The following is a 13,001-nucleotide window of genomic DNA, read 5'->3' on the forward strand; positions in this document are numbered from 1 at the left end:
ACCCGGGGCGGTTGGGGGGCCGCGGCTTCCAGAGCTGGGCTCGGGCCCCCAGCCCCGAAGCCGGCCCCGCAGCATCCCGACCCCAGGTGCGCCCTCCTGCCCTCTGTCCCAGCGCGGGCTCAGGGGAAGGGGCTGGGCACGCACGCATCTTTGTCCTCCTCCCTGTCTTCCCGCCGCGCGCTCTCGCCGTGCTGGGGGCGCGGGCGAGGCCGGGGCGGGGCGGGGCGGGGCGGGGGGGGGCACGGGCTGCCAGCCGCAGGCCGGTGCGGGGTGCACCCGCGGGCCGCGCCGCGTGCGCCGGGCAGGGGCGGCCCTGCGTGCCGTACGCCGCGTCCGGGGCGCGCCCGCTGCTATCCAGCTTCCCGGGCTCCGCAGCATCTCGGTGCGCGGCTCACAAAGAGCTGCGGCGGCGGCCCGGCGCTCGGCCTCGCTGACGGAGCGGCGGCGGCCGGCCGGGGCGGCAGTGCACCCGCGCGGCCCCGCGCCCGCACCAGGTAAGCGGGAGTCCGGGCCGCCCGACCCGCCCACGGCCGCAGTCTGAGGGCGCCCGGGCGGGAGCGGGGGGCTGGGGCGCGCCGGGGGGTCGGGGGGAGCAGACTGGCGTCCCCTGGACCGGCGGGCGGGCGCGGCGGGGCCGAGCCGGCGGCTCGCGCATCCCGGGCTGGGGGTGCCGCGGTGAGGGGCGACCCGGCGCGGAGCCGGGGCGCGGGCCGGCGGTGGCTGCCCGCTTGGGTCCCGCCGGGCCGGCCGGGCCGTTGGAGCGTTCCGCGGCCCCGCTGGGCGCTGGCACAGAGTCCCCGTGCCAGGCGGCAACTCCCCAGTTTAGGGTCGTTTCTGGGTTCCCTGCCTCCTGGGAAGCCGAGCTCCGGTCTTCCAGCCCTCCCCGTTTTCCCTTTATAACGAGGCCCAGCTGGAGAAACTCCTCAATTAAAAATTCCACGGCCAGGTTCCCCTGGGCGGCCGGCGCGGGGCTGGGGGCGAGGCGCGGACCTGCCCCACCGTCCTAGCCCCTTCCCTTCCCACCCCTCCACCACCCCGGCCAGGCTGCTGCTGGGAGGTTGGGCTTCTGATGGTCAAGGCGAACGGCGAGCCCCCCCCGCCCCCGAGCTGGGCTGTGCGCCGGGCGGGCCTCGGTGTGCCAAAGCCGGGGACGTACTTGCCCTGGAGCCGGTGCCGGTGCCGAGGGAGGGTCTCGAGGGGCCCACCCAGCCGGGGCCTCGCGGAGCGAGGAGGCTGAGATTAGCCTGTTGGTCTCAACTTAGTATTTACTTGCAGAAGGAAGACTTGATTTTTTTCAAAGCTATTCGGATACGGCCAGGCAGGGGCCAGCCTCAGATCTGGTTAAGCGAATTCACAAATGGCCGTGGGGACGGTCAGGTACCCCAAACCGGGCATCTCCTTTGTTGCCTTCATCCTGTGGGCTGAGCTGTCCCTGACCTCTTCAGGCTCTGTCCCCTTTCTGAGAATTCCACCCCCTACCGCCTTTGAGATAAACAGTGGGTTTAGAAATAATGACCTGAAAGCTTCGAGGGTGGGAACAGGACAGCTTTTCCTGGGGTTCACATTTGATGTGCTCTGTGGGTACCCAGCACCTGGTGGGCAGCTCCTTCCTTAGGCCTCTGGGTTAGTGGTCTTTCTGGTGAGGTGAGGTGGGGCGTCTCTCGCCTTCTTGTGGGTGGTGTCCATCCTGCAGGGGACACGGGGATTTCCCAGTCCACAGCTGCCAGGACCCCCTGCCCTGTGCCCTCACTCCTGGGGGGCTGTCCATACTGCCTCCACTTGCACTCAGGAGGGGGGCCTCCTGAGCGGAGAATGACCGCGGCTTGTAGCCTCCTGGGACTCTGGGTGGTGTCCAGGGCGAGTTGGAGCTGGCTGGGGGTCAACTTGCTGAGCGGCAGCCTCCCTGGTGGGCACCACAGGACTGGCAGAGAGACCCTTGGAGTGGTCTCCAGGCTGGGCCAGGTCTGCATGGTGGCACTAGTTGTGGGGTGCCCTGTCTCTTCAGACCTCTGCTCATGGGTTGGGGAGCAGGGTGGTGTCCCTCCCCCAGTGCCTGCCTTTCTGTCTCCAGGGTACTGGGCTTCTTTGCCTGGGAGAAGTGTGGGCTGAACCAGATGGGGTGTGTGTGTGTGTGTGTGAGTGAGTGTGTGTGTGTGTGTGTGTGTGTGTGTGTGCGTGCATGGGAGCCGGGGTGGGCTCTGGCAGGCTGGTCAGTTTCTTACTCTTGCACCTTGCTTGCTTTCTCGAGCACCCCGGGCTCAAGCTGTGGCTTGTTAACTTGTCTGCATGACTCTCTCTTGATTACTTCTAACCCTTTTTTTTTTAAAAAAAAAATTGGTTTCACAGGAATAATTGGTGGGGATGGATTGTGAAATGGAGGCGCATAAATAATCCAGTTTGCCAACTGAGCTAAGAAATGCTGGATAAAAATAAAAGATAATTGTCAAAGACACCAGTCGCACCCCTGAAACTGAGAGGGAGTGCTAAAACACCTTGATGTTTCCTAGACACAGCTGAGGAATTCAGAGGAGAAGCACGTGTGGTGGTAGCCAGGCTTTGTTGATTGGGTGTCCCCTGCGGCCTGTTGGGGGAGGGTGGGGGCAGAGCCTGGAGGCACAAGCCCCCTCCAGGCCTCAGCGCCTCCAGGGCGCCCCGCCTTCCCATCCTTGACCACCCCCCCCTGCACACCTGACCCAGAACCTCAACAGGTCAGCGCCTCTGGTGACACTAGGGTCTGAAGTCGTGGAGAATCCTTTATTGTCAGGGGAGTCAGGAGGGCTAGGAGCAGGTGGGCACAGAGACCCTGAGCTGGCCTCAAGGGCTTGCGGAACAAGTGGCAGAGAGCAGCATGCCTGCCTTGCAGCCTGGCCTTGAGAGAGTGGGCGAGAGCCTGGGCTCACGTAGCCCTGACCTTGCTGGGGTGGGGAGTGGCGTGGGCACTGACCGCCATGCGGCTCCATTCCCAGCATAGGTCATGTTTGAGATGACTGCCTGCCAAGTGGGGGCTCTGGTGCCCGGTTGATGGTCGGTGGTCGGGCGTGTGCCCACAGAGGGGATTCTCTGGCCCCTTCCTCTCCCAAGACCCCGCCCACCCCCTGGGTCGGGTCCAGCAGAGCACAGGCTGAGTCAGCCGTTGTGGGCGCCGTCTTCGCTGCCTCTCCAGCAGCCAGTCCTCTGCTCTCCCTGCCCTCCTGGATGACAGGGGAGCCCAGGGAGGGCAGTGACCTCAGTGTCACGCAGCTGGGCTCTCTCTGTGGGGCTCGAGATTCCTGAGTCTGCTTGGGAACCCCCTCCGTTTTGGCGGGTGCTGTTGCTGTGTGACTTGTGATTTCTGTGCCAGCTGCAGGGCGTCCCAGGGTGGGCTGGTCTGGTGTTTGTCACTCAAGCCCGCAGTGGCTCCCCAGTGCCCACTCCATACCCACATTCCTCAGCCTGATTGTTTTTCAAGTTCCCTTCCTCACTCCCAACCATACTGTCCAGGCTCTGGTCAGGCAGACTCACTGCCCAGGCTTGCTTTGCGTTGTCCCCACTCCATCCCCACCTGCCACCTTAGCCTGGGGCCCTGTGTCCATCCTTGATCATCCCAGATGAATATGGGCTCTTTCCCTCTTATCCCTTGGTCACCAAGTTTGCCAAGCTCCTGCCTACCTCAGGGCCTTTGCACCTGCCCTTCCCCTCCCTGGCACATGCCTCCTCCAGATGTCCACCTGGCTTGCTGTCTCACTTCCTTCTCTGTCTGTACTTCAGCTCCCAGACCACCCTACATAAATTAGCATCACTTCCCCCTTTCATGTTAACCTTGCTTTGTGTTTCTTCTTAGTACCAAATACAGTTTGTTATTTATATACTTTGTTTATTCTGTCTCTTACTGCTCCAACACAGAGACTTTGTTGACCTCTGTATCCCCGGAGGAAAAATAATGCCTGGCACCTCGTACATCCTCAGTGGTACTTGTTGGATGAATGAATGAGCAAATGAATGAAATCCCAGAAGCATCATGCTTCCTTCCAGCACAAGCCTGGCACCCTGCTGCTCCCTTCCCAAGACCCAGTGCCGGAACCAAGCTGGATTCACTGCCAGAGCCTAGAACAGAGCCTTGCCCACAGTGGACAGGCAGGAGAGAGCCGTGGAATGGTGGGGGGCAGGTCAGATGTCGCAAAGGCCAGAAGACAGCGTGGCCAGGAAGGCCATCCAGCCCCGGGAGTGCGCATTCTGATCCTTCACAGAAACTCCCTTTAGGATTTTTCGGTTGTCTGGATGTTCTGCACTCGGGCTGTCCCTGCAGTCAGCTGGGTTATGGATGTGCTGGGAATGATGCCCCCTCTTTTTTTTTTTTAATATTTTATTTTCTTTTTATTTATTTGTTTGGCCGCGTTGGGTCTTTATTGCTGCATGCGGGCTTTCTCTAGTTGTGTCAAGTGGGGGCTACTCTTCGTTGCAGTGCGTGGGCTTCTCATTGCGGTGGCTTCTCTTTGTTGCGGAGCACAGGCCCTAGGCGCGCGGGCTTCAGTAGTTGTGGCTCTTGGGCTCAGTAGTTGTGGCTCGCGGGCTTTAGAGCGCAGGCTCAGTAGTTGTGGTGCACGGGCTTAGTTGCTTTGCAGCATGTGGGATCTTCCCGGACCAGGGCTTAAACCCATGTCCTCTACATTGGCAGGCGGATTCTTAACCACTGTGCCACCAGGGAAGTCTGATGCCCCACTTGGCCAGGTTCCCTTTCTCCTCCATCTGGAGGTTTCTAAACTGGTCTTTTCCCTTATGTCAGACCCGACGTCTCCAGGCTTCCGGCCGCTCTGCCTGACCCTGTTTGCCAGTCTTCCCCCACCTGATTCTCCCTGCCTGTGTTCTGGCCCTGCTGGGGAAGGCGCTCTGGTTTTATAAAGAGAAAGGCTCTGCCACTAATCCCGGAGGCCTTGGGCGAGTCACTGGCTTTGGGAGCCTTTCTCAGCATCTGTCACATGTGCATGACAGCTCTCGCCGAGATAGTTTTGAGGTCCAGACGAGATCCAGCATTGAACTGATTTGAGATACTGGTACGTGATGACCAGAGCTTTGTGGGGTGCTGGTGGCCCTAGGCCTGCTGTGGCTTCTCCTATTCTACTGAGAGTTTGAAGGGTCAGCTCTGCTAGCTTCATGCACAACCTAGTGAGAGAATGTAGTGCTTCCTGGAGTGTAAAGTGCCATTCTGGTGTAAGGGGCTGCACCTGTGCTTTTGCGTCTAAAGGATCAAAATTAAGAAAGAAAAGATACGGGGTTGAGATGCCGGCGTCTCCTGACCACAGAGATGTTTGCATCTTGTGGTTTTTCTGAAAACGGAAGCATGCTGGCATTCGAAGGTGGTTTTGGATGGAGAAACCAACTGGAATTAAACACACGTCATTGGGCACTTCTGTTGCCTTCTCTCCCTCTGCATGAGCTGTTTTAAATAGTTTCCCGCCAAGCCCGAGAGACAGGTCTTCACCTGGCAGTGAGGAGGCTGAGAACCAGGCAGCTGTGACTTGCCCGAGGGGGCTGCTGTTTCAGGGCAGCGCTGGTATTGGATGGAGAGCACAAAGCCCCATGACCATCCCCCGCCCGACTCCCCCATCTCCTCCATCCTCCCTAACCCCCCCATGTCCCACTGGGGCCCAGTTTGCATCAGATTTGTTTTTTTTTTAAATTAATTAATTAATTTTTGGCTGCGTTGGGTCTTCGTTGCTGCGCGTGGGCTTTTCTTGAGTTGCAGCGAGCGGGGGCTACTCTTCGTTTTGGTGCGCGGGCTTCTCATTGCGGTGGCTTCTCTTGTTGCGGAGCACAGGCTCTAGGTGAGTGGGCTTCAGTAGTTGTGGCTCACGGGCTCTAGAGCACAGGCTCAGTAGTTGTGGCACACGGGCTTAGTTGCCCTGCGGCACGTGGGATCTTCCCGGACCAGGGCTCGAACCCGTGTTCCCTGCATCGGCAGGCGGACTGTCAACCACTGCGCCACCAGGGAAGCCCCCTCAGATTTGTTTTTAAACTGGGTAGGCGTGACTAGGATTTGTGACGACTTATATCATGGGTACAGGGGTTCATTTTCAACCCGTGCCTAGAAAATCTGATGGTGGTGACCCGTTGCCCTGAGCTCTGGTTGGCGGTTGGAGAATAATGGACATGTCACAGGTGACCCAGAGCCCTTCATGGGGACAGCAAGAGGGCTTGGGAGCTTGCCACCCAGGGCAATAGCTAACATTGTTGGTGGATTGGTAAGGTGTTTTCCTTTTTTCACTCGGAGGTACCATGGATTCTTTGCACTTCCTGCCCCTGGAATCAACTCTGAAATGTTCAGGCACTTGTTCTGGACAAATTTTAATTAGTCAACAGTCAGTGAGTAGGAGCATACTATTGGCATTTAGAATTTTCAGTTGGGAGATATACACATATATATGTATAATTGTATTTTAAAATATATATATATATATTTATTTCTCATTGGATTGGTTTTACGTTCGCAGAATGGATTCTCAAGCAAGGCAGCTCTAAATATGTTTTTCTCTGGGCTTCCCTGGTGGCGCAGTGGTTGAGAGTCCGCCTGCCGATGCAGGGCACGTGGGTTCGTGCCCTGGTCTGGGAAGATCCCACGTGCCGCAGAGCAGCTGGGCCCGTGAGCCACGGCCGCTGAGCCTGCATGTCCGGAGCCTGTGCTCCGCAACGGGAGAGGCCACAACAGTGAGAGGCCCACGTACTGCAAAAAAAAAAAAAAAAAAAACCCACAAAAAATAAATATGTGTTTCTCTGAACTGTTGTGGGCCCCGCTAATTTTCATTTAAAAATGGAGTGTATAGTTTTTCCCAGTTTGTCTATCAGTTGACTTGGAAAAATCCATTGTTTCGAAACTAGGAGACCCGTTTGCTGAGTGAGTGCCTACATTAAGGATGATGGATTTCTCAGACCCCTCTGGCAGCAAGCGTGCACGTTGCTCAAATAAAACACGGTTTACGTTCCTCAGTCTTTTGGTGTTATGAGCGGGCCATGTGCTCTGACATATGTCCATGTTATCCAGAGCTGGTGACAGCTGTCAGGGGTGGGGAATCGGAAGTTCCAGAAAGCCTCCAGCAGCTGGCCAGCCAGCCAGCGTGGCTGTTGGGAGTTCAAATGACTCCTTCTAAGAGGGGCACCCGGAGGCCTGCGCTTCCTTCCTTGCCAGCCACCAGCTGTGGTGAGGATGGAGTGCGACCAGATGTGTGTGTGTGAGCGTTTGTTACAGTAGAGTGCCTGGGTGGTGCCAGTCACCAGGCTTGGTGTGTGTGTGTGTGTGTCCGTGTCCCCAACTCGCCTGCCAGGCCTCAGACACCAGGTGCTACCTTGGGTCTCTGGCTGGTCCCCGCTGGTCGCAGTGAGAGCTGGTGGTTGACTGCTGGACAGTGGGTCTTGGCCCCGGATCCCAGCCCTGCCTGCCTGGCCTTGACCGCTAGATCCTGAATCCCTGAGGCAGGCCTGACCTACGACCCCTCCTGGACGTGCCTTTATCAGTGTACGTGTGCCGCGAAGATTCTGCCTGTGACCTTTCCCTGCCCTTCGGGTGGCGGACAGGAGCGAGCCAGTGTGTGGTAGGGTGGACGTGCCGTCTGCTTCCTGCTCTTGGGGGGATATCTCTGTGCTGTTTCTTGGGTTGGAAACTCTGACAGCAAAAGCCCCTCCAGACCAAGAACTCTTGATTGTGTCTCTCCTTCGTGCTTTAAGAGGTTTCAGCTTTTCAGTTAATTGCATTTCATTAAATAACGGTTTTCTTCGTGATCACAGGCTGGTTTGTGCTTAATCAGCAGTGAGGACTGTGTGGCTTCAGTGGCTGTGACCGCGCCCAGGGGCAGAGGCGCCTCTCGCTTGCATCGACTTCATGGGGGAGCTGCTGTGGGGGCCCCTGCATGTGGCATCGTGCTCCCCACTCCTCGCTTTGGGAACCCTTGCCTTCACTCTGCGTGTGTTGCTACTTTCATGTGTCGTATAAGATGACTTGTCTAATAATGGAAATAAAGGGGTGCCAGGCACTTAAATGGCAACCCCTTCCCCACCCCCGGCATTCACCTCCCGGCCCTCTGATCTCTTGGGTCGCTGCAATGCTAGCCCCCGAGCCCCTTTGCTGGGAGCTCCATCTGTCCATCCATCCATCTGTCCGTCCATCCAACAGGTATTTCCTGAGCGCCCGCTCTGTTCCATCACTCCCAGTCCCTGTCAAGAGCTGACTGGAGTAAGGAGAGAAGAGCCGAGAGGGGGGCTGCTGTGGAATGCGGGCGGGCATCGGAGCCCAAGGCTGCCTCTGGCTCTAAAGTGCTCCCGGAGCAGCCCAGGCTGGAAGGTTTGAGCGCCTGGCATGGGGGGTGCGGGTCAGGAACCCCATCCTGGAAGAGTGAGTGGGTTTGCCCGTCCAGAGCTCAGGCCAGAAGAGCCTCCAGGCAGAAGGGCCAGCCTGGAGTGGGGGACCCGGTATGGGGGTGGAGCTGAGTGTCTGGCAGCAGGATAATGTGGTTTGGGCAGGTCAGCAGGAGATGGCGGGTCCTGACCGTCAGGGGCTTGAGCTGCCTTGGAGGCCTGGGGGAGTCTTGCTGTGGTTGGGGGCAGAGCAGGTGGGGTGACACGCACTCTACCCGCCATTGTCCCGCTGAATCTAGGAGGTGTTTGCATCACCCAGCTTCAGGACCAGTTGGGCCGCCGGAGGGGTGGTGAAGGATGAGAAGGAGGCTGTGATGAGAACGGGGGGAGGGCGTGGGGATTGGGCGGGGGAGGTACATGGAGGGGTGCCTTGAGGCTCGAGGGGGGCTCTAGGAGGGGTGCTGCCAGGAGGCGTGGGGAGGGAGGAAGGATGGAGCCCGACACCTTCTGTGGGAGGAGGCTGCTGCCGCCACGTCCCGGCCTTGCTAGCTCGGATGTTTAATTTTACCCTTTAGAGATTTACAGGCTTTCTAGATTAAATTGCCACTATTCCTCTGTAAGAACGACAAAGTCCATGACAGACCATAAATCACATTATTAATTTGCTTACATGGTGTCAACCTCTGTGGCCCCACTGACTTACTCGGAAGGATGCAGGACGCCTGGGAGACAGGGAGGCCTCTGTCCAGTTGTCAGCGAGCGTGAAAGGCTAGAGGGACCCAGGTCGCGGTGGCCAGGCCGCTCTGCCCACCAGGTGGCCGCCCTCATCCCGTTGCCAGGGCTCCTGGTGGCTTCCTGGCCTCTGTAGGGAGGGGGACCGACTTCTGCACCAGCCGTGCAGAGGGCAGGGGGCGTGGGGAAGCCGGGCTGCAGGTCAGGAGGCTGGGCTCCAGTGACCTCTGCAGGCTGCTGAGCTCTGGGGGGTTCTTGGAGAGCTCCTCTCAGGAGCCCCGAAAGCCTGGGCACGCGAGATCCTGCCCAGTCTTCCCCTTTCAGGCTCTGGTGGGCTGTTCATCCTCCGAGTAATGATGGGTCAGAAAACATGTCTTACAGTTGCTCCCCTTTCCGGGCCTATGGACAGCCTGCTCTTTGCGTTGGCACGGGTGGGGGTGGGCACCATTCCCTCTCCGTGGCCCGAGGCTCGGCCTCTGCGGGGAGCTGGCTAGGATGCTGGTGAATGCGTCTTTCACAGCTTACTGCTGTGCGCTGGAGCTGGAAACTGCCTGCTAATTGTGGGGCAGTTAGAAGTCATGATTTGTTGGGAGAAAGATGCATTTGTTGGGGTGGGGGACTCTCCCTGTGTGTTGACCTCTCTGCCTCCAAGGGCCAAGTGGCTGCTCCAGGTGGGGACGGGTGGGGATTGCGTGCTGCAGGGGGGCAGGCCTGGGGCTCGCTCCCCTGACGGTTTTCATCAAACCCCGAATATTACGCTGCAGTTCGTGTTGACTGGTAGCCCAACCCGGCTTTCTTCCTTTACAGTGAAGTAGAGAAGCCAGACTTGGTGTATTTAATATCCGATATTTCATGGCAGAAAGCCAGTGGTCACGCTGGTGGCGTGGCTGCCTCTGTGCTCACGCGTGGTACCCACAGCCGTAGGTGGGCCGTCCCGTGCAGCCTTGATTAGCAGCTGCTGCCGACTGACTCAGGAGATTCTGTAAAATCCACATGTATTTGTAGAAATACAAAGAGAGTTTAATGTCCCAATGTAATGGTCACTTCCTTGAAGTGAAATTAGCTCTGGTTTCAAGGAAGAAAATGGAAGCATAACACATTAATTTCGGGCTGAATTGTGTCTCGCTCACCTGAGTTCCCAGCTACAAAAAAGTCGTGCGTTTTCCTTGTGGAAACCGTCTGCACTGACAGAGTCCTGGAGGCCGTGGTGGGTGTTCATCATCCAGAATTCACGGCAACGCATCACTCACATCCATCTGGACCTCACATCTCAGGCCCTGACACCAAAAACACATGTTCCCCTCCACACTGTGTGCTTCGTGGAAGATGTTCTAACAAATTACTCATCTTAAAATAAAGCACTGTCCAAGAAAAAGGCAAACAACTGAGTAGAAAAAGGGACCAAAGACATTTCACCAAAAAGAAGGCCCAGTAGCCATATGGAAAGGTCCTCAACTCCATTAGTCATCAGGGAGGGAAATGAAAAATAAATTGTAAATGTTTTAGGGTTCTCCATAGAAACAGACCATAGTGTGTGTGTGTGTGTGTGTGTGTGTGTGTGTGTGTGTGTGTTATATTTTTTTTGGTTTTTTTGGCTGCGCTATACGTGGCTTGCGGGATCTTAGTTCCCCGACTGGGGATTAAACCCGGGCCATGGCAGTGAAAGCGCCGAGTCCTAACCACTGGACCGCCAGGGAATTCCCTATATTTGGAGATTTATTATGAGGACTCACATGATTATAGAGGCTGAGAAGTCCCCAGATCTGTGGTCAGCAGCTGGAGGCCAAGAAAGCTGGTGTGTAGTTCAGTTTGAGACTTGAAGGCCTGAGGACCCAGGGGGCCCATGGTGTGAATCCCAGCCCAAGGGCAGAAGATGAGGTGAGCGGTCCCAGCTCAACAGTGAGGGAGAAAAAGGGGCAAATCCCTCCTTCCTCCATCTGTTGTTCTGTTCACGCCCTTAGTGGGTTGGACGCCCACCCACATTGGCGAGAGTGTCTGCTTTACCGAGTCCACTGATGCAAACGCTCATCTCATCCAGAGACACACAGACACACCCAGAAATAATGTTTAATCTGGGCGCCCTGTGGCCAGTCAAGTTGACACATAAAATTACCCACCCCAATTTGATACCGTTACACACCACCAGAAGGGCTAAAATTGAAAAGAGCAGAAACTAGGCATTGAAGAGGTTGTGGAGCGGCTAGAACTCTGATGGTTGATCGGGGTGTAAGTTTATACAGCTGCTTTAGGAAGCGGTTTTGCAGTGTCGCCTGAAGTTAAAAATGCACGTACTCTGTGACCAGCAGTCCCACTCTGAGTGAAACTGGGTGCAGTGTGCATACGGCCACTGTCGTGGGCTGCATGGTGGCCCCTAAAGATGGCAGGTCCCCATCCCTGGAACCTGTGAATGTGACCTTACATGGTGAAGCCTTTGCAGACGTGAGTTGGGACACTGAGATGAGGAGATGATCCTGGCTTATCTGGGTGGGCCTTGCATGCCATCACAAGGGTCCTTTTTTTTTTTTTTTTCGGCGCTCCCCAACCAGGGATAGAACCCGGGGCCCAGTCCTAACCAGTGGACCACCAGGGAAGTCCCCGCAAAGGTCCTTCTAAGAGAGAGGCAGAGGGAATGTAGACACAGAGGAGAAGACAGTGACCACGGAGGCAGAGATCGGAGTGGTGTGGCTACAAGGCAGGGAATGCCGGCAGCATCGGCAACTGGAAGAGGTGATTCTCCCCTGGAGCCTCCGGAGGGAGGGGGGCCCTGCGAACACCTAGATTTCAGCCACTGAAACTGCTTTCAGGTTCCCGGTCTCCTGAACTTGAGTTGGTGAAAGGCACGTGTTTGTGGTGATTTGCTCCAGGGGCCACAGGAGACTAACAGAGCCCTCCAGACGCATGCACCAGAGCATCCGTAGAAGCGTGGTTGTCAAACTACAGATGACCCAAGGTCCACCAGCCGTAGACCGCTCTGTACACTGGGGCTTATCGCACATGGAAGCCATCCAGCAGGCACTGCAAGTGTGTGCAGTGGCCTGGATGAGTCCTGCCATGTGCTGTTGAACCCAAAACCCAAACCCTAGAGTCCCTAGTCCCTACTGCATGGCTCCACTGATGGGAAGGGCAACAGGCAACTCTCCCATGTGGGGTGGGAAGTCAGGGTGCCCTTGGGAGATGGTGATTAGAGGGGGCACCAGGAGGGCACCCGGCTTCTGGAGGAACTGACAATGTCCCATTTATTTCTTTTGTTCTTTTTTAAGATTTTATTGATGTAAATTAAAACAATGTTGTTTTAATTTCTGCTGTTCAGCAAAGTGACTCAGTTATACATACATATTCTTTTTCATATTATTTTCCATTATGGTTTGTCACGGGGATATTGAATATAGTTCCCTGTGCAATACAGTAGGACCTTGTTGTTTATCCATTCTATATGTAATAGTTTGCATCTGCTAATCCCAAACTCTCAATCCTTCCCTCTCCCACCTCCCTCCCCCTTGGCAACCACAAGTCTGTTCTCTATGTCTGTGAGTCTGTTTCTGTTTTGTAGATATGTTCATTTGTGTTGTATTTTAGATTCCACATATAAGTGATATCATGATATTTGTCTTTCTTTGATTTACTTCACTCAGTATGATAATCTCTAGGTCCATCCATGTTGCTGCAAAGACAATGTCCCTTTTTTTTTTTAATTAATTTATTTTATTTTATTTTATTTTTGGCTGCGTTGGGTCTTTGTTGCTGCACGCGGGCTTTCTCTAGTTGCGGCAACCAGGGGCTACTCTTCGTTGTGGTGCGTGGGCTTCTCATTGCAGTGGCTTCTCTTGTTGCGGAGCACGGGCTCTAGGCGCGCGGGCTTCAGTAGTTGTGGCACGTGGGCTCAGTAGTGTGGCTCTCGGGCTCTAGAATGCAGGCTCAGTAGTTGTGGCGCATGGGCCTAGGTGCTT

The 13,001-nt window shown here is 56.2% G+C and overlaps 1 protein-coding gene across 1 annotated transcript in view; it reads left to right on the top strand.

Annotated features, from left to right (window-relative positions):
- Positions 1-292: 292 nt before the first annotated feature.
- The window catches only part of APBA2 (amyloid beta precursor protein binding family A member 2), a 189,666-nt gene continuing 176,957 nt past the window's right edge, over positions 293-13,001 (top strand). The window contains exon 1 of the mRNA XM_033852266.2: positions 293-494. The gene's annotated coding sequence lies outside the window, so the exon portion shown is untranslated. The remainder of the gene's footprint in view (positions 495-13,001) is intronic.

This window comes from Tursiops truncatus, chromosome 2 (assembly GCF_011762595.2).
Source record: "Tursiops truncatus isolate mTurTru1 chromosome 2, mTurTru1.mat.Y, whole genome shotgun sequence".
In the NCBI taxonomy this organism is placed as follows: domain Eukaryota; kingdom Metazoa; phylum Chordata; class Mammalia; order Artiodactyla; family Delphinidae; genus Tursiops; species Tursiops truncatus.